Consider the following 22,671-nt stretch of genomic DNA (forward strand, 5'->3'; position numbering starts at 1 on the left):
CGTTCGCAATTTTTAGAAGCTAAGATTCACTCCCAGTAGGCGGCGGCTTAGCGTGTGCAATGCTGCTAAAATCGCCTTGCGAGCGAACAACTCGGAATGAGGGCCATTTGACTAAGTGCAATAGGGAGCAAGTTCTAAACATGTGTGAGTTTAGCGCTAAACTAAATAAGCTGTGAGAACTTGCATGTTACTCATATGTCCACTACTCACATGGGGCAAACACACATGCAGATGTTTTTACATGGAAAATAAATAACTTGCACAGTGTGATAGGGTGCAAATTGTAGAATTAATAAAAAAAAACTGCAAAATAATACACCAGCTTCAGTGAGATCATGCTTCTGTCTGTAAATATTTTTAAAGAGTTACAAATCAGAGAAAAAAAAATGGCATGAGGTCCTATGATCTCTTAGAGCCGACCCTGGTTCAAGAAATACTGTAAAAGAAATTGTGCGGTGTTCCCTGTATTTAATGAACCAGTACCGGGCTGTTACAGGTGGCCCTGTTTCTAAAAATAATGGGAACAAATTGAGTAGGGGACCTCTGTATTTTTGGTATCTGGTCTCTAGGTCGACCACACTTATGTTGACAATGTCTAGGTCGACCACTATTGGTCGACAGTAATTAAGTCAACAGGGTTTCTAGGTCGACAGGATCTCGAGGTCAACATGTTCTAGGTCGACAGGTCAAAAGGTTGACGTGAGTTTTTCACAATTTTTTTTAAAAACTTTTTCATACTTAAAGATCCACGCGGACTACGATTGGGAATAGTAACCTTGCCCGAAGCATGGCGAGTGAAGTGAGCCATGTGAGGGGACAGGGTGCAATAATCACTCTACGGAGAAAACAACACCAAAAAAACATAAAAAACCTCATGTCAACCTTTTGACCTGTCGACCAAGAACATTTCGACCTAGAAACTCTCTTGACCTAGCATCCCTGTCTACCTAGTTACTGTCAACCAATAGTGGTCAACCTTCCATACCACACCCTGATTTTTAGAACCAGCACAGTGCTCCATTAGCAAGGGGTGTAATGCCACAGCCAGGAACACACTTGATGGGGTCCCCTGGCTAAACTATTCTCTTTCATAAATAGTCAGCCATGGTTGGGGATTGCTGGAGAAGTAGGGAGCATCCCAATAAAGGAGTTTGCCTTCTCTAAAGCATCTGAGACCTTGCCTGAAGCCTGGGGCTGTCCTCGTTACCCCTGGAATGGTAGGTGCGAGTTGATAGAAATTCAGTAAAACATAGAACAATATTTCATTTACATGAGGTCTATAGGTCCCAGTAAACCTTCCCCATGTACTGGTACTTGGAGAACCACAAGTACCAACATGTGGGGCATTAAGGGCCCACTGGTACCTATAGTACCCCTGTAAGAGACATAGGTAATAATTGACAGCCAGGCTGGGTATGTTTGACAGCCAATGCACTCACAGCCAATCAGCAGCCTGTTCCCATGTTAATGGGCTCTGATTGGCTGGTAGCTCAGCAAATGACAGTACACACGTGGTTTCTGCCATTCGTCGAGAGGAGCTATATGTGTATAAATATATACAGTACCTTCTTTATATCCAGCTGGATTGGGTCACTTATTGGATGCCTACTGGACAAGTGGACCAGATCTGAGCAAGGCATAGGTGAGCATGAATCCCATCCATGTAGCGGATTCTACCTGGAAAAGTGGACTGAACATGCCAGGGACAAGGTGAGTATACAGAATGAGAGTGTGAGTATGTGCGTGTGAGTATGTATGTGTATATTATAGCTGTACTGACAAGGCATGTGTGTGCCCTATCATTATTTTAATATTTCTAGTGTCGGGCATCTTTTTTGCAGAAAAACACAAAGCCAAGAGGGGCTTGACTGCAGCAAGTGCAACCGAAGACTCATCAGCAACAATGACATCATCCAAATTGTCACTATTATGGATCCATTGCTGTGAATGCTCATCAAGCTTGTCTTTATTTGCCTCCCTTATCATGGGATGTATCCTGTAAACAACAACAAATGGAATATACAACTGTTCATTCAGGATTTCAATACAATATTGACTTAAAGTACTATTTTATAAAGTGCTGATCAGTACTGGTAGGCATGTAAGTGATTGTGTGTGTGTGTGTGTGTGTGTGTGTGTGTGTGTGTACATGTGATAGGTCCAGATTTACATTGGAGTGCAATCCTCATCACAGATTGCGGATACTTTTATATAAGCGTGGAATAGTGCTACACAAGGCATGTTAAGTGGGGGATTGTCAGAATGCCTGACATATTTGCAGGCCTGGCTCCATCTAAATACAGCCTGGGCCTTATATGCTGTCAGACAGTTGAGGGTTTTGTGCACATGGTACTTGAACTGGTCATAAAGGTGGCAGGCAGGCATAGTCAGATTACGGTAGTAGGGGGTGCACAGGGGATACTGTTCCTCATGCCCCCCTCTGTCAGAAGTACGCCTGGCTGAAGCACACTGACATTACTAGCTCTCCCTCTTGTGCGGCAGCAGAACCAGGCAGAGATATATGTTTGAATGTCAGCTCCAGCATTTTGAGTAGTGTCAGAATTCCGGCGTCAGTATTACGACTTCCAGGATCCCGACTGTCGGGATTCTGACCTTATCCCGTATGTGTATATAGTTGCAGATGCAATACTGTTCACACGGAGTAATGCTATGTGTAACTAATTGCAATATAAATATATATAGTATCTATAAATAGTCACAAAATTGCTTTATCCAAAAAGCCTGAAGGCAACTCATCACATCCAAAAATAGTGAAAAAATAAGAATTTACTTACCGATAATTCTATTTCTCGTAGTCCGTAGTGGATGCTGGGAACTCCGTAAGGACCTTGGGGAATAGCGGCTCCGCAGGAGACTGGGCACAAAAGAAAAGCTTTAGGACTACCTGGTGTGCACTGGCTCCTCCCCCTATGACCCTCCTCCAAGCCTCAGTTAGGATACTGTGCCCGGACGAGCATACACAATAAGGAAGGATTTTGAATCCCGGGTAAGACTCATACCAGCCACACCAATCACACCGTACAACTTGAGATATGAACCCAGTTAACAGCATGATAACAGAGGAGCCTCTGGATAGATGGCTCACAACAACAATAACCCGATTTGGTAATAACTATGTACAAGTATTGCAGATAATCCGCACTTGGGATGGGCGCCCAGCATCCAATACGGACTACGAGAAATAGAATTATCGGTAAGTAAATTCTTATTTTCTCTGATGTCCTAGTGGATGCTGGGAACTCCGTAAGGACCATGGGGATTATACCAAAGCTCCCAAACGGGCGGGAGAGTGCGGATGACTCTGCAGCACCGAGTGAGAAAACTCCAGGTCCTCCTCAGCCAGAGTGTCAAATTTGTAAAATTTCACAAAAGTATTTGACCCTGACCAAGTAGCAGCTCGGCAAAGTTGTAAAGCCGAGACCCCTCGAGCAGCCGCCCAAGATGAGCCCACCTTCCTTGTGGAGTGGGCTTTTACAGATTTTGGCTGTGGCAGGCCTGCCACAGAATGTGCAAGCTGAATTGTACTACAAATCCAGCGAGCAATAGTCTGCTTAGAAGCAGGAGCACCCAGCTTGTTGGGTGCGTACAGGATAAATAGCAAGTCAGATTTTCTGACTCCAGCCGTCCTGGAAATATATATTTTCAGGGCCCTGACAACGTCCAGCAACTTGGAGTCCTCCAAGTCCCTAGTAGCCGCAGGTACCACAATAGGCTGGTTCAGGTGATACGCTGAAACCACCTTAGGGAGAAATTGAGGACGAGTCCTCAATTCTGCCCTATCCGTATGAAAAATCAGGTAAGGGCTTTTACAGGATAAAGCCGCCAATTCTGACACACGCCTGGCTGAAGCCAGGGCCAACAGCATGACCACTTTCCATGTGAGATATTTTAAGTCCACAGTGTTGAGTGGTTCAAACCAATGTGATTTTTGGAAACCCAAAACAACATTCAGATCCCAGGGTGCCACTGGAGGCACAAAAGGAGGCTGTATATGTAGCACTCCCTTAACAAACGTCTAGACTTCAGGCACTGAGGCCAGTTCTCTCTGAAAGAAAATCGACAGGGCCGAAATCTGGACCTTAATGGATCCTAATTTTAGGCCCATAGACACTCCTGCTTGCAGGAATTGCAGGAATCGACCCAGTTGAAATTCCTCCATCTGGGCCTTTTTGGCCTTGCACCACGCAACATATTTCCGCCAGATGCGGTGATAATGCTTTGCGGTTACATCCTTTCTGGCTTTTATCAAAGTAGGGATGACTTCGTCTGGAATGCCTTTTTCCTGTAGGAGACGGCGTTCAACCGCCATGCCGTCAAATGCAGCCACGGTAAGTCTTGGAACAGACAGGGTCCTTGCTGGAGCAGGTCCCTTCTCAGAGGTAGAGGCCACGGGTCCTCTGTGAGCATTTCTTGAAGTTCCGGGTACCAAGTCCTTCTTCGCCAATCCGGAGCCACGAGAATAGTTCTTACTCCTCCCCGCCGTATAATTCTCAGCACCTTGGGTATGAGAGGCAGAGGAGGGAACACATAACCTGACTGGTACACCCACGGTGTTACCAGAGCGTCCACAGCTATTGCTTGAGGGTCCCTTGACCTGGCGCAATACCTGTCCAGTTTTTTTGACGCCATCATGTCCACTTTTGGTTTTTCCCAACGGTTTACAATCATGTGGAAGACTTCTGGGTGAAGTCCCCACTCTCCCGGGTGGAGGTCGTGCCTGCTGAGGAAGTCTGCTTCCCAGTTGTCCACTCCCGGAATGAACACTGCTGACAGTGCTATCACATGATTTTCCGCCCAGCGAAGAATCCTTGCAGCTTCTGCCATTGCCCTCCTGCTTCTTGTGCCGCCCTGTCTGTTTACGTGGGCAACTGCCGTGATGTTGTCCGACTGGATCAGCACCGGCTGACCTTGAAGCAGAGGTCTTGCTTGGCTTAGAGCATTGTAAATGGCCCTTAACTCCAGGATATTTATGTGAAGTGATGTCTCCAGGCTTGACCACAAGCCCTGGAAATTTCTTCCCTGTGTGACTGCTCCCCAGCCTCGCAGGCTGGCATCTGTGGTCACCTGGACCCAGTCCTGAATGCCGAATCTGCGGCCTTCTAGAAGATGAGCACTCTGCAACCACCACAGGAGAGACACCCTTGTCCTTGGGGACAGGGTTATCCGCTGATGCATCTGAAGATGCAATCCGGACCATTTGTCCAGCAGGTCCCACTGGAATGTTCTTGCGTGGAATCTGCCGAATGGGATTGCTTCGTAGGAAGCCACCATTTTTCCCAAGACCCTTGTGCATTGATGCACTGATACTTGGCTTGGTTTTAGGAGGTTTCTGACTAGCTCGGATAACTCCCTGGCTTTCTCCTCCGGGAGAAACACCTTTTTCTGGACTGTGTCCAGGACCATCCCTAGGAATAGAAGACGTGTCGTCGGGATCTGCTGCGATTTTGGGATATTGAGAATCCAACCGTGCTGCCGCAGCACTACTTGAGATAGTGCTACTCCGAATACCAACTGTTCCCTGGATCTTGCCCTTATCAGGAGATCGTCCAAGTAAGGGATAATTAAAACTCCTTTCCTTCGAAGGAGTATCATCATTTGGGCCATTACTTTGGTAAAGACCCGGGGTGCTGTGTACAATCCAAACGGCAACGTCTGAAACTGATAGTGGCCGTTCTGTACCACAAACCTGAGGTACCCTTGGTGAGAAGGGTAAATTGGGACATGGAGGTAAGCATCCTTGATGTCCAGAGACACCATATAATCCCCTTCTTCCAGGTTAGCAATCACCGCTCTTAGTGACTCCATCTTGAATTTGAACCTCTGTATATGTGTTCAAAGATTTCAGATTTAAAATAGGTCTCACCGAGCCGTCCAGCTTCGGTACCACAAACAGCGTGGAATAATACCCCTTTCCCTGTTGCAGGAGGGGTACCTTGATTATCACCTGCTGAGAATACAGCTTGTGAATGGCTTCCAATACCGCCTCCCTGTCGGAGGGAGACGTCGGTTAGGCAGACTTTAGGAAACGGCGAGGGGGAGACGTCTTGAATTCCAATTTGTACCCCTGAGATACCACCTGAAGGATCCAGGGGTCCACTTGTGAGTGAGCCCACTGTGCGCTGAAATTCTTGAGACGGGCCCCCACCGTGCCTGAGTCCGCTTGTAGAGCCCCAGCGTCATGCTGAGGACTTGGCAGAAGCGGGAGAGGACTTCTGTTCCTGGGAACTGGCTGTTTGCTGCAACCTTTTTCCTCTCCCTCTGCCACGGGGCAAAAATGAGGAGCCTTTTGCCGCTTGCCCTTATGGGGCCGAAAGGACTGCGCCTGATAATACGACGTCTTCTTATGTTGAGAGGCTACCTGGGGTAAAAATGTGGATTTCCCAGCAGTTGCCGTGGACACCAGGTCTGATAGACCTACCCCAAATAACTCCTCCCCTTTATAAGGCAATACTTCCATATGCCTTTTGGAATCAGCATCACCTGACCACTGCCGCGTCCATAACCCTCTTCTGGCAGATATGGACAGCGCACTTACTCTTGATGCCAGTCGGCAAATATCCCTCCGTGCATCACGCATATATAAAAATGCATCTTTTAAATGCTCTATAGTCAGTAATATACTGTCCCTGTCCATCATATCAATATTTTCAGTCTGGGAATCCGACCAAGCCACCCCAGCACTGCACATCCAGGCTGAGGCGATTGCTGGTCGCAGTATAACACCCGTGTGAGTGTATATACATTTTAGGATATTCTCCTGCTTTCTGTCAGCAGGTTCCTTAAGGGCGGCCGTATCAGGAGACGGCAGTGCTCCCTGTTTAGACAAGCGTGTGAGCGCTTTATCCACCCTAGGGGGTGTTTCCCAACGTGCCCTATCCTCTGGCGGGAAGGGGTATAATGCCAATAACCTTTTTGGAATTATCAGTTTTTTATCGGGAGAAACCCACGCTTCATCACACACTTCATTTAATTTCTCAGATGCAGGAAAAACTACAGGTAGTTTTTTCTCACCAAACATAATACCCTTTTTAGTGGTACTTGTACTATCAGAAATGTGTAAAACATTTTTCATTGCCTCAATCATGTAACGTGTGGCCCTACTGGAAGTCACATTCGTCTCTTCATCGTCGACACTGGAGTCAGTATCCGTGTCGGCGTCTGTATCTGCCATCTGAGGTAGCGGGCGTTTTAGAGCCCCTGATGGTCTTTGTGACGCCTGGACAGGCACAAGCTGAGTAGCCGGCTGTCTCATGTCATCAACCGTCTTTTGTAAAGAGCTGACACTTTCACGTAATTCCTTCCATAAGCCCATCCACTCAGGTGTCGACTCCCTAGGGGGTGACATCTCCACTACAGGCAATTGCTCCGCCTCCACATCATTTTCCTCCTCATACATGTCGACACAGCCGTACCGACACACAGCACACACACAGGGAATGCTCTGATAGAGGACAGGACCCCACTAGCCCTTTGGGGAGACAGAGGGAGAGTATGCCAGCACATACCAGAGCGCTATATATATATTGGGATAACACTATACAGAGTGTTTTTCCCCTTATAGCTGCTGTTTATATTATACTGCGCCTAATTAGTGGCCCCCCCCTCTTGTTTTACCCTTTTCTGTAGTGCAGGACTGCAGGGGAGAGTCAGGGAGACGTCCTTCCAGCGGAGCTGTGAGGGAAAATGGCGTCAGTGTGCTGAGGAGATAGGCTCCGCCCCCTTCTCGGCTGACTTTTCTCCCGCTTATTTCTGGAATCTGGCAGGGGTTAATATACATCCATATAGCCCTGGGTGTTTATATTGCTGCTCAGGGCGCCCCCCCCCAGCGCCCTGCACCCATCAGTGACCGGAGTGTGTGGTGCATGAGGAGCAATGGCGCACAGCTGCAGTGCTGTGCGCTACCTTGGTGAAGACTGATGTCTTCTGCCGCCGATTTTCCGGACTTCTTCTTGCTTCTGGCTCTGTAAGGGGGCCAGCGGCGCGGCTCTGGGACCGGACTCCGAGGCTGGGCCTGTGTTCGGTCCCTCTGGAGCTAATAGTGTCCAGTAGCCTAAGAAGCCCAAGCTGGCTGCAAGCAGGCAGGTTCGCTTCTTCTCCCCTTAGTCCCTCGATGCAGTGAGCCTGTTGCCAGCAGGTCTCACTGAAAATAAAAAAACCTAAAACTAACTTTTCCTAAGAAGCTCAGGAGAGCCCCCTAGATTGCACCCAGCTCGGTCGGGCACAAAAATCTAACTGAGGCTTGGAGGAGGGTCATAGGGGGAGGAGCCAGTGCACACCAGGTAGTCCTAAAGCTTTTCTTTTGTGCCCAGTCTCCTGCGGAGCCGCTATTCCCCATGGTCCTTACGGAGTTCCCAGCATCCACTAGGACGTCAGAGAAATAATATTTCATTATATACTCAATAAAATGTACGTTATTGCATTGCTGATCCAAATTTGGTTATTAGGACAATGTTATCCAAAACTTTTCACAAATGTCCATGAACTCTCTGTGTGTGACTGCTGTACTACACACACCGCAGATAAACACAGGGTTACTATAATATCCATTGAAGTTGCGACACCTATAATTTTCAGCTTTGTGTGGCAGTACTGTATGCACACTTATTTTCAATATCTCCTGAAATGCAATGTGCACATATTCATATTGGAATTTACCTGAGTACTCTCTTGTACTGCAAAAAAAATGAGTCCTGGAACATTCTATAAGGGGGCCCCTGGTTTGCTGCACCCTCCTTTTACAAGAGAAAGGCATCAGATGTTCCACAATTGGCTAATCAGACTATTTCTAAGCATAGAGGGAAGAGAGTTGGAAAGGGAAATGTTTTAAATCCAGAAATGATTCCCAATGCTAAAAACAATATCTTGCATTGTTGGCCGCAATGTGAATGGAAAAAGATCAATATTGAGGCTCGGCTTTCCATGAGCAATCCACCACACTCTTTGCGATAAATACAATGAATCATGCAGCATCCTCTGTTGCCGGCAATGATGTGTATGGAAAAAACAACATTGGGAAAATCCAAGGTTCCATGATCAATCACCATCACTCACGGATGTTATGAGTACAAAGGATCAGGTGGTCTCTGACATTTCTGTGATGGCTGTGGCGCAAATAATATTCAGTCAATCACTGGTTTGTGAAGGCTCTACTATCGGTCCCGTACTCTATCTATTGATAACGAGGTACATAGCTATTGCAGTATTTAGGTGTCTATTTACTAAGCCTTGGACTGAAATAAAGTGGGCGGAGATATAGTACCAACCAACCAGCTCCTCACTGTCATTTTCCAAACCCAGTCTGTAACATGGCAGTTAGGAGCTGATTGGTTGAAAATTTATCTCCGACCACTATATCTCCCTCCAAAGGCTTGGTAAATAGGCCACCTAGTCTGCACGAGGTTTCCCCAGTGTACCTTATATCTGATAGGAGAGTTGCATAGGAGATCACTCACCAGCTGTCCACTATGCTTTGCCGTACACCACGGGAAGCCGCAGCTGCTGTGTGATTTCTCCGATCACGCTCTACTTTATTGCATTTTTTAGGCATTCTCATTGGATTTACTTTCTGTAGTGTGAACCTGCGTCACTTGTATCAGATCCTCCTCTGGAAAGGATTCAACAGCAGATGTCTCTATTCTTTTTCCTTACCCCCAGGTGTAGGTAGAAGGTTTGCTCATGTATCATTCACTACCCATAGTACATGATATGCAGCAGCCACTCCCCCTCCACCATATAGAGGTAATCTATTGTCTTTTCTTTTATCTTTACATACTGTATCTCATGTTTTAAGATCATATCCAGGAGACTGACATTATTATCTGTATGCTGCATCATTTTGAGATACACTTACCTGATTGAGAGCACTATATTATTTTTATTTGGTACGTACCTGTTTTTAGATTTGTTCACATGTACATTATTATTTCCCCTTTTTGTATGAGTTTTATCCTTGAGCTTTTCTGTCCTATTTAGAATTGATGTTCTTTTAATTTACTAATAAATGGTATGTTGGAGGAAAGGGATCTAGGAGTCACTATTTCAAATGACTTAAAGGCAGGTAAGCAATGTAACAAAGCAATGAGGAAGGCTATTCAGATGCTTGGCTGCATTGGGAGAAGAATCAGCAGCAGAAAGAAAGAAGTAATAATGCCACTGTATAGGTCATTGGTGCGTCCTCATCTAGAATACTGTATTCAGTTCTGGAGGCCATATCTTCAAAAGGATATTAATACATTAGAAACTGTACAAAGGAGGGCAACTAAAATGGTGCATGGCCTACATCACAAAACATACCCAGAAAGACTAAGAATTCTCAATATGTATAGTTTGGAGCAGAGAAGGGAAAGGGGGGACATGATAGAAACCTTCAAATATATCAAGGGTTTTAACAAAGTCCAGGAGGGAAACATTCTCCAAATGAAGAGAAATAATAGGACACGAGGACATGCACTGAGACTGGAGGGGGGGGGGGGGGTTCAGGGGAAATTTGCGGAAAAATTATTTCACAGAAAGGGTAGTGGACAAGTGGAATAACCTCCCATCAGAGGTGGTAGAGGCTAAGACAGTAGAGCAATTTAAACATGCATGGGATAGACATAAGGATATCTTTAAAAAGAAATAAGGATCAAATAAGGTTAGAGATAAAAATAATATAAAAAAAAGGGGCAGACTAGATGGGCCAAGTGGTTCTTATCTGCCGACAAATTCTATGTTTCTATGTTATAATTATTGGAAGAGTTGGGTGAGTGCCACAAAAATAGAGAGTACTTTTCATTTCTTTAAGTGATAACCATTACTCTCATGGGTGCACCTTCACCGATACATCGCCATAATTAAACTGCGTAGGCATCATGATTCTTGCATGTGGAATTCCCTACTTTATTGTAATACCCAGTGAATACATTAGTGCATAGATTACTCTGGCATTCCCCCATCACTTGGGTCATTAACATTCAGTCAATGCAAGATGTCCAATATGGAGCTTATGGGTGATACACCTGTGCAAGACTCCTCTCATTCACCCCTATTAAAGATACAGTAAATTTACTAGTGGAGAACAAATGTATTGTACATGCAGCTGTGCTGGGATTGTGAAAAAGCTTACTGTGCAGGTCAGTCAACTGCAGGCAGTGCTTTTTAGACAGCTGAGTTACTTGAAGTCAAAATTGGACAGTCTGAAAGAAGGTCTGAAGGACACTGTTGCAGAAGTCTTGAAGTGTTCCATCCACCCGAGCATGGAAGAATGGCTCAGGGTTTGTGGACAGCTCAATAAAGATGATGCTGAAATGGTTATATATGAAGCCACTGATTTCAGTGTTATTCACCCTGATTGCTGCTGGAAGAGTACACCAGTACAGCGTATCTTAATACTTTGAACACTGACAATAGTGTAATTTCAGGAAAAAGAAAAATACAGATGCACACTCTAAACACTAATAACACTGTTATTAAAAATAATTTTGAAAAAACTGTTATAAGTTAAAAGTGAAGTTCCTAGCACTTGTTTGGCCAATAGTGTGGGTCCATCCACCACTTCCAGGTGAATTTCATCAGAAGGGATCACAACATCTCTAATACACATTATATAAATTTATCCAGGTTTACCTTTAAATAGTGCCCATTCTAACATGTTGACAGCAGTCCAAGTCCCCTCTTTTTTTCCCTTTGTGTTTGTGTTTATACAGATGTGTCCATAATTACCTTTCTGAAAACAGTGCCATGGCAGTCAATTTGGCAGGACATAAATTCCTTTCTTTTATATGAATTTTAATTCTTAAAAATATTGTTTAAATATAAGCTGCTTTGTTCAGAGGAAATTTATTTTTTCAGGAATGGCAAACAGGGTATTGTGATTACTTTCACTCCGATTATGGTGGAGGAGAAGCATACAGAGCCACTGCTGGCTGTGATCAGGTAGGGGGTGTGGAGGAAGAGACCTGCTTTGAATTCATTGCTAAAGCTGTCCATACTGTACATTGAATGATATTGTTCCAACCAGCCAACTCTGACTCTGTCTCTCTCCTGACTCTGTCTCTCAGTGTGTCTCTCTCCCTCTAACTTTGTCTCTCTCCCTTTGACTCTACTGAATCTCTCTCCTCCTGACTCTCTCTTCCCTGACTCTGTCTCTTAGTTTCTCCCACTCTCTGATTTTGTCTTTCTACTAGACTTTATTTCTCTCCCCCTGCTCTATCTCTCTTACATGACTCTGTCTTACTGTATCCCTATCTGACTGTCTCTCTCCCTCTAACTCTCTCTCTCCTTGACTCTCTCTCTCCCCTTAACTATCTCTCTGTGTCTCTGTCCCCTGAATATGTTGCTCTTTCCTCCTGACTCTATCGCTCTCCCCCTGACCCTGTTTCTCTGTCTCCCACACTCTGATTTTCTTTCTCCTAGAATGTATCTCTCTCCCCCTGACTCTACCTCTCTCACATGACTCTGTCTCACTTTGTCTCTCCATCAAACTTTGTATCTCTCCCTCTAACTCTATCGCTCTCTCCTTGACTATAACTCTCTCCCCTTTACTATCTCTCTGTGTCTCTGTCCTCTGAATTTGTCTCTCTAGCCTCCTGACTCTATCGCTCTCCCCCTGACCCTGTCTCTCAGCCTCTGATTTTGTCTTTATCCTAGACTTTATCTCTCTCCCCCTGACTCTGTCTCTCTCACATGACTCTGTCTCACTTCAAAATTTTGAAAAAAAATATAGCTTCTGACGCTGTGTTGCTGACCTACAGTGATCAGTGGGTTTTTACAGCCATTACTGTACAATGACATTAAAAACATGGTTTACTATTACAATGATAGTTTATTTTAATGTAAGCAGCCACACAGCAAAACACAATCTAAAAAACAAACATTCTCTATAAAGGAACTGCACAGTAAAGAGCATATTAACCCATATTAATAAAGATCTGTTTACAGACTACAGTGAGTGTCCAATTAAACACAGGAAAGCAGCAATCATGCCAAAGCTTTAGAGTCCAATTCCTAATTGTGTAGGTGTGAAAATCTTAGTGTGTGAGGCCTTAGAAGTATTTTGCTTGGGTGGTATAGATAGCATATATCCTGTCTTGGAAATGGCTTGGCTCCTGGGATTTGAATGACATCATCTACTGTATAAAGGGGACTACACAGTACACACAGGGTGACTGTGCTGAGCGATGCTAGATCGCTCAGCAAGATTGCTCAGCACACAATGCTGCCCAGCAATGTATCTATGATGTGTGCTGAGCGATCTGTCAGGGCCAGTGAACAGGTGATCTGACTATATTTATCATGCATGCAGGATCTTACTCGCTGGGCGATAGCTACAACTGAACATCTGTGTTTTCGGGATATGCAGTGCCTTTCAGCCACATAATCACTGTTGAAGTCTGGTTCCAGTTTAAGAAATATAGCATCATAATTATTTATTTACAGTTTTTTATATAGCGCAGAATAATTCTTTCCCATTGGTCCCTTTAAAAAAATATTAGTTATTTTGTGTGCACTGTGAGTGTGTAGAGTGATTGCTATCACACAGAGCTGCCACTGCTGTGACCATAGAGGGTGGGGGGTGGGAATTGCTTGAGCTGTGTGTACTGTGAGTGATTGTGTTCAATCTGTTGGGGGAGGGGAGAGCACATAGACTTGCATAATGCCTGGTTCTCAGACCTGCAGTAAACGCATCGCTCACTACAAGGATACTATTTGTTATGATTTGTGACACGGATAGACAAGGATGGAAAAAGTTTAAAAAAAAATGAAAAAATTCCCAAAACCTTGTGTTGACTATGGGGGTAATGCTGAGTTGATCGCAGCAGGAATTTTTTTAGCAGTTGGGCAAAACCATGTGCACTGCAGGTGTGGCAGATATAACATTTGCAGAGAGAATTCGATTTGGGTGGGTTATATTGTTTCTGTGCAGGGTAAATACTGGCTGCTTTATTTTTACACTGCAATTTAGATTGCAGATTGAACTCACCACACCCAAATCTATCTCTCCCTGCCCATGTTATATCTGCCCCCCCTGCAGTGCACATGGTTTTGCCCAACTGCTAAAACATTTCCTGCTGCGATCAACTCAGAATTACCCCATATATGTGTGTTTTGACCATTTCCATGTCGACCATTTGCCTCTGTGAGTAGTTGTTTCCTGATTTGGTAACAGCCGGTATATAATGAGCTGTCCAGGCTCATGGTAGTATTATGTAGTTTCAGGGGTGGTGATATCTGCGCTCACCTGATGTCTAGGTGTATGTGTCTTACATTATTACCAGTTATTTATATAGCGCACACAAATTCTGCAGCGCTTTACAGAGAATATTCAGCCTTTCACATCAGTCCCTGCCCCAGAGGAGCTTACACTCTATATTCCCTACCACATGTACACACACATTCGCGCAAGGGTTAATTTTGTTATGAACCAATTAACCTACCAATATATTTTTGGCTTGTGGGAGGAAACCGGAGTATCCGGAGGAAGCCCACTCAAGTACGGGAAGAATATACAAACTCCACACATTATAAGGAGTGTAGAATGGTGTATTTGTAGTGTTCTTTATTGAGACACAATGCTCAGGTCACATGCATATTAATTAGACAGGTAAAAAGGGGAGGTTTTTAAAACCGCACAGGACCTGTGTTTAGTTCACACTATGATTAGTTAGAAATTCAAAAAAACAACATAAAGGCAATAAAAGGTCAAATACTCCTGGCACTTGGTTGGTGGTGCTCCCAGAAAAAAATAGTTAATTAAACTATAAAAAAGGAAAATCTTTACATAGGAGGTAAAGACAAAAGGAGACTTTAAGTCTATCCCGGGACACACTTGTCAAAAATGATTAATAAATATAACTTTTAATATTCATAATTAAAAAAGATCATCTTACAAAGCGACATGGCGACATGTAAAAATTGTAATCAAACTTTTTGATATGGTAATCCAATGTATCATAGCGAAATATATGCGGTACTGAAATACCAAAAAAATCTCTCTATACTCACACCTTAACCATTAAACAATTGCAAAAAATGACAAGTATCAATAGTGCCTTTTAATTAGTATCATAATTTCCATATCAAATCTCTGTGTGACGTTTGCCTGGCTGCTGGGATGAGAGAGCCAGGTACCTGTATGGAAGTTAGTATGAGAGATGTATTGGAGATATATTAAAACTTCACAATTAGCTGCCGCTGCTGATATTCCCGTGTGCCTGATGGATAAATGGCCCTGCACATACGGATGTGCATGTTGCTGCCCACGGTGCTGTTGGTGGCTAGAGAACGGAGGAGAAGCCGCCAGAAGTTGGACCCGGTCACATGCTCATTGCAAGCGGTTATATGCTCGATGCCAGGGGTTACATATGCTTTTTGCCATAGGGGTTACATGCTTAGTGCCAGGGGCTTACATGCTCATTCCTGGTACCGCTGGGTAATGGTCTAGTAATACCTCTAGCATCTGTCTCCTAGAACGCAGCTGCCATTTTTGAAGGGCCGTCTTCCATGCCGTTCGCATGGAATCTGCAGAGACCCGCCCCCCCTCCTGCCTCTGCGGCTTCCAGTATATGTAGAACCTAAGCGTCTATTGTGCCGGTGCTTCATCACCCCAGGACTCACCCCTCCAGGCTGCAGCCTGATCAGCCTATTGGTTGACCAGGTCCTGGGTGTCATGTTTCTTTAAAAACACATGATGTTCTAGAAAGCAAATACAGACTCAACACATATGACAAAAAGGCATGTAACATATAACATGTCATAAAGACCATATGGTGTTGACATCACAGTATCTCCCGTCTACCTAGACATTGTAAATCTAGTTGTCTCTCTGTGGAAAGAGTAAAGTCTCTACAAATGAATTCCTCGTTACCCCTGTGTGTTGACTCAAACAATGGGTCAACTTGTAAAATCAGAATCAGCTTTATTGGCCATGTGTACACTAGGAATTTTTTGTGGTACAGTGCATTGCCAAGCAGCAACTTGAACGGGGAATACATAGCATGAGAAGGGTGAAAAATGTAGCATACATTACAAACATTACACGTATGAATTGATACTGCATATTGCAATTGTACGATAGACTCGACATATTATACATATGACACATGTAAAACTAAAAACGAAGGCTGCTTGGCAGAGCAGCACCAAGGCAGCCATCCGCGGCGCCAGCTTGAACTCAAACAATGCACATACTGTAATACAGAAGATTTAAGTAATACAACAAAATATAAACCACACAGACATAAAAAAAAACCATGAGCATAATAGATAATTGATGGGTAATAACCTCCAATGGTTGTGTATTCCATCCTCACAAGGTTCCTGGTGCGGCAGCCATCTTGTGCACACTGCATAGGTTTACCTAGGGTGGAACAGTCCACCCCTAGCAGAGATAAAACAAAAACGGGATATTGCAGAGTTCTAAAGTTCAGAGTAGGGTTCCAACAAAACCATCAGGTCCATGTATTTTTCATCCCATCCACAAGCGTACCAGATAAGGCTTCCATGTTGGATGCACTACAAAGGTTGCACAGTGGGAGATGAGCCATACAAGGACCAAATGCATGAACAGTATGGGAAAACTGACAGATGTGTAGGAGTATATTATACCCTGCAAGGAAAGAGCCAAATAAAGTACACCCTGCTCACGGAGGAACCATCCGAGGCAGCCAGATAGGGTGCACTGCATAGGTTACTGCTGGCAGGGTGTGCAATCAGTGGAGGTACCCATTACAGGAATAGCACACAGTGGGGTGGAAGTATGCTGTAAGAAGAAAAAGAAGAAAAAACACATTTGTAGGAACACTGTACTAACATAATTTTACTGTACAGTATGTTTAGGTAAAGTTTGAAGGCCATTGCCTGCCTAATTCGCACCTAACTGTAGCAGCAACTTTGATAGCAGATGGGCAAAACCATGGGGGACATTTCGAGTTGATCGTAGCTGTTCTAAATTTAGCACAGCTACGATCATACACAATGACATTTGGGGGGGACGCCAAGCACAGGCTAGCCCGCCCCACATGTCAGTCCCTGCCCTGTCGCTGAAGTACAAAAGCATCTCACAGCTCCTACAGCTGGCTGGGAACTACGCGTCGCTGCCCGGCTTGCAGCGACTGCGTGTGGTGTCACGCGGCTGCTGCGGGCCGCCCCCAGCACAGTCCGACCAGGCCTGCATTGGCCAGACAGCGCCCCTAAAATGGTGGCCAAAAATTAACCGTGCCGCCCCCTCCCGCCCAGCGACTGCCTCTTCCTGTCAATCAGGCAGAGGCAATCGCTGGGCTATGACAGCCATTGGCTGTCTGGAATGCGCCAGCAGCGCCTGTGCATGCGCTGTTCCAACCTGATCGGCTGCTGTGCGAAAACGCACAGCACTGATCAGGTCAGAATGACCCCCCATGTGCACTGCAGGGAAGGCAGATATAACACGTGCAGAGAGAGTTAGATTTGGGTGGGTTATTTTGTTTTTGTGCAGGGTAAATACTGTCTGCATTAATTTTACACTGCAATTTAGAGTTCAGTTTGAACACACTACATCCAAATCTAACTCTCTCTGCACATGTTACATCTGCCTCCTCTGAAGGGCACCTGGGGCCTAATTCGACCTGATCGCTCGCTAGCTATTTTTTTGCAGCGCTGCGATCAGATAGTCGCCGCCTATGGGGGAGTGTATTTTAGCTTTGCAAGTGTGCGAACGCTTGTGCAGCCGAGCGGTACAAACACAATTTGTGCAGTTTCTGAGTAGCTCAGGACTTACTCAGCCGCTGCGATCACTTCAGCCTGTTCCTAGGCTGGAATTGACGTCAGACACCCGCCCTGCAAATGCTTGGACACACCTGCATTTTTCCAGCCACTCCCTGAAAATGGTCAGTTGCAACCCAGAAACGCCTTCTTCCTGTCAATCACCTTGCGATCATCTGTGCGAATGGATTCTTCATAAAACCCATCGCACAGCAATGATCCACTTTGTACTTGTACGACGCGCCTGCACATTGCAGTGCATATGCATGCGCAGTTCTGACCTGATTGCAGCGCTGCAAAAAAAGCTAGCGAGCAATCGGGTCTGAATCACCCCCATGGTTTTCCCCATCTGCTAACAAAATTGCTGCTACGATTAGGTCTGATCTTTCTCTCAGACTTTCTGCTTACTCAGTTTCTGAAAATGCCACCTGCTGTCTGCAAAGTGGTACTGCACTATATTTCAGACGATTTACATATGGCCTACCATGTATGTCTTGACAGGAAAGATTATCTAGTGCTATGAATGTCAGGCCATATTAACTAGATTGCACTGGCTTTTATGCATAATATATACAAATATATATGTGTTTTACTATCAAATTGATTTATTGTCAAGTGTACTATACAGTACATCAGTGTCACGATCCAGGTAATTCCTTATCAGTATTTACCTTCCTAATGCCTCCTGAGACTGCCCCAGTGTTCCAAGCCTGGATTCCATCTGCACTGTCTGCATGCTGCACGCTGCATCTCATTGTCTCAAAACTCTTCACTGTGATTCTGGCAGCTTCATGGTTAAAGCTCACATGCAAGTTACAAACAATCTTTCCCTCCAAAAGCAAACATGGGCGCAGCCATGTTTGCTTTCATCACATGTTGCTTTTCAGCCTATCAGCTGCACTCTGGTTTCTACCTAATTACCCAGCAGCTGCACTCTAGACTCTGCTTAATCAGCCAGCCAATCCTTGTTTCCCAGATGTTATAAATATCTTGTTCCTGGGCTGGAAAGATTGTCAGTGCTTCAATTGTCTTCAGTGATTCCAGTGTGCAGTTCTCCCATGGACTTTCTCTGCTGTACAGCCTGACTCTGCAGTGTCTCAACATTGCACCCTGTGACTGGCAGTTACCTGAGACCGGCTTCCAGCTTCTAGCTTCCAGCGGTGCTCTGCCCTGCCAGTAACAATCGGTGTTCCACCATCGATCCCAAGTCACCATCAGTGTTCCATCATCGATCCCCAGTAACCATCGGTGTTCCGCCATCGATTCCAAGTCACCATCGGTGTTCCACCATCGATCCCAAGTAACCATCAGTGTTCTGTCATCGATCCCAAGTCACCATCGGTGTTCCACCATCGATCCTAAGTCACCATCGGTGTTCCACCATCGATCGCAAGTCACCATTGGTGTTCCGTCATCGATCCCAAGTCACCATTGGTGTTCCACCATTGATCCCAAGTCACCATCGGTGTTCCACCATCGATCCCAAGTCACCATCGATGTTCCGTCATCGATCCCAAGTCACCATCGGTGTTCCACCATCGATTCCAAGTCACCATCAGTGTTCCATCATCGATCCCCAGTAACCATCGGTGTTCCGCCATCGATTCCAAGTCACCATCGGTGTTCCGCCATCGATCCCAAGTAACCATCAGTGTTCCGTCATCGATCCCAAGTCACCATCGGTGTTCCACCATCGATCCTAAGTCACCATCGGTGTTCCACCATCGATCCCAAGTCACCATTGGTGTTCCGTCATCGATCCCAAGTCACCATCGGTGTTCCACCATTGATCCCAAGTCACCATCGGTGTTCCACCATCGATTCCAAGTCACCATCGATGTTCCGTCGTCGATCCCAAGTCACCATCGGTGTTTCACTATCGATTCCAAGTTACCATCGGTGTTCCATCATCGATCCCAAGTATTTCTCTGAACTGTGTTTCCTATTACCAGTACCAAGTCATCAGTATTCCTCTGAACTGTGTTTAATAAAACCTTTGAACTTTCCCTTGTTGTCGTGGTCACGCCTTCGGGCATTTGTTCTAAAGGTTCCCTGCATGTCCAAGATCCATGTACTGCCTCCCAGGTACACATATATACCTCAGCCCCTACAACTGAGGCTTCCCCCTGGTCAGCACCAGCCCTCAGTTGTGACAGTAAGCATTGACCAAATGGATCCGGCCGGAGACCAGGTCCAAGCGACCAGGCCGATGCAAGAACTTGCAGCCTGCCTTGAACATCAGGAGACTGCACAGGGCCATGTGATCCGCTGTCTCCAGGACCTCTCCTCTCGGCTGGATGGAATACAAGTAACCCTCCATGGTTCAGGGGCGTCCAGTGTGCCGACTGCAGTACCTTTGGTGGTATCCCCACCCACCATTCCCGTTTCTGCTCCTTGTCTCCATTTACCGACACCTGCCAAGTTTGATGGTTCCCCAAAAGCCTGTCGGGGTTTCCTAAATCAGTGTGAGATATATTTTGAGTTACAGCCTGGCAGATTCCCAACTGACCGCACTAAGGTTGCTTACATCATCTCCCTCATCAGTGGCTCCGCCCTCGATTGGGTATCACCTCTATGGGAGAAGTCTGATGCCCTGCTCTCTTCATGTGCAGACTTCGTGGCAACGTTCAGGCGCATCTTTGATGAACCAGGTCGTGTGACCTCTGCCTCCTCTGATATCCTCAGGCTACGTCAAGGGACACGAACAGTCGGTCAATATCTCATACAGTTCCAGATCCTAGTGTCCGAACTTTTCAGGAATGATGACGCTCTTTACTCAGCCCAAGAAGGGGCGTCTGTGTCTACAGCCCAAGAAGGGGCGTCTGTGTCTGCAGCCCAAGAAGGGGCGCCTGTGTATACAGCCCAAGAAGGGGCATCTGTGTCTACAGCCCAAGAAGGGGTATCCAATGTTCAAGCTCTAGTAGGGGCATATGAGTCTTCTCAAAAAGGAGTTTCTGATCTGTCAACCCGAGGAGGGGTGCTGGAAAAAACAACCCTGAGAGAGGTGTCTGATTCGTCAACCCCAGGAGGGGTCACCAAAGTTTCAGCCCCAGGGGAAGTATCCATAGCCAAGTTCCCAGATGGAAATTTTTGTGTTACAGATGCAGTTATGAACTCCTGTTTGCCATCATCAGGGAGCACCACCCTGTTGGTATCCAGCATGGACCAGGTCCAGGATGGTCTAACTGAACACTCAGATACCACTCATTCCGGTTCTAACCAGATTCTGACTCTTTCAGTTCCAGCTGATTCAACGGTCTCCAAACTCAATCCTGTCCTATCCGTCGGCCCAAAGTCTCCGCCGGTTCAAGTTTGTCTGGACTCAATCTGGTCTCGTCCATAGGTCCAGTACAGTCTCCTCTGGTTCCAGCCAGTTCAAGTTCATCAGGATTCAATCTAGATTCTTCCATTTGTTCAGGTAAAGAATTTATAAGAAGTGTCCTGGGGCCACTCCTAAAGGAGGGGGTGCTGTCACGATCCAGGTAATTCCTTATCAGTATTTACCTTCAAAATGCCTCCTGAGACTGCCCCAGTGTTCCAAGCCTGGATTCCATCTGCACTGTCTGCATGCTGCATGCTGCATCTCATTGTCTCAAAACTCTTCACTGTGATTCTGGCAGCTTCATGGTTAAAGCTCACATGCAAGTTACAAACAATCTTTCCCTCCAAAAGCAAACATGGGCGCAGCCATGTTTGCTTTCATCACATGTTGCTTTTCAGCCTACCAGCTGCACTCTGGTTTCTACCTAATTACCCAGCAGCTGCACTCTAGACTCTGCTTAATCAGCCAGCCAATCCCTGTTTCCCAGCTGGTATAAATATCTTGTTCCTGGGCTGGAAAGATTGTCAGTGCTTCAATTGTCTTCAGTGATTCCAGTGTGCAGTTCTCCCATGGACTTTCTCTGCTGTACAGCCTGACTCTGCAGTGTCTCAACATTGCACCATGTGACTGGCAGTTACCTGAGACCGGCTTCCAGCTTCTAGCTTACAGCGGTGCTCTGCCCTGCCAGTAACAATCGGTGTTCCACCATCGATCCCAAGTCACCATCGGTGTTCCATCATCGATCCCCAGTAACCATCGGTGTTCCACCATCGATCCCAAGTCACCATCGGTGTTCCACCATCGATCCCAAGTCACCATCGGTGTTACACCATCGATCCAAAGTAACCATCAGTGTTCTGTCATCGATCCTAAGTCACCATCAGTGTTCCACCATCGATCCTAAGTCACCATCGGTGTTCCGCCATCGATCCCAAGTAACCATCAGTGTTCCGTCATCGATCCCAAGTCACCATCAGTGTTCCACCATCGATCCTAAGTCACCATCGGTGTTCCACCATCGATCCCAAGTCACCATCGGTGTTCCGTCATCGATCCCAAGTCACCATTGGTGTTCCGTCATCAATCCCAAGTCACCATCGGTGTTCCGTCATCGATCCCAAGTCACCATCGGTGTTCCACCATCGATCCCAAGTCACCATCGGTGTTACACCATCGATCCCAAGTCACCATCAGCGTTCCACCATCGATCCCAAGTCACCATCGGTGTTCCACCATCGATCCCAAGTCACCATCGGTGTTCCACCATCGATTACAAGTCACCATCGGTGTTCCACCATCGATCCCAAGTCACCATCGATCCCAAGTCACCATCAGTGTTCCGTCATCGATCCCAAGTAACCATCGGTGTTCCACCATCGATCCCAAGTCACCATCGGTGTTCCACCATCGATCCCAAGTCACCATCGGTGTTCCACCATCGATCCAAAGTCACCATCGGTGTTCCACCATCGATCCCAAGTCACCATCGGTGTTCCACCATCGATCCCAAGTCACCATCGGTGTTACACCATCGATCCCAAGTCACCATCAGTGTTCCGTCATCGATCCCAAGTCACCATCAGTGTTCCGTCATCGATCCCAAGTCACCATCG

Source organism: Pseudophryne corroboree, chromosome 4 (genome assembly GCF_028390025.1).
Source record: "Pseudophryne corroboree isolate aPseCor3 chromosome 4, aPseCor3.hap2, whole genome shotgun sequence".
NCBI lineage: Eukaryota > Metazoa > Chordata > Amphibia > Anura > Myobatrachidae > Pseudophryne > Pseudophryne corroboree.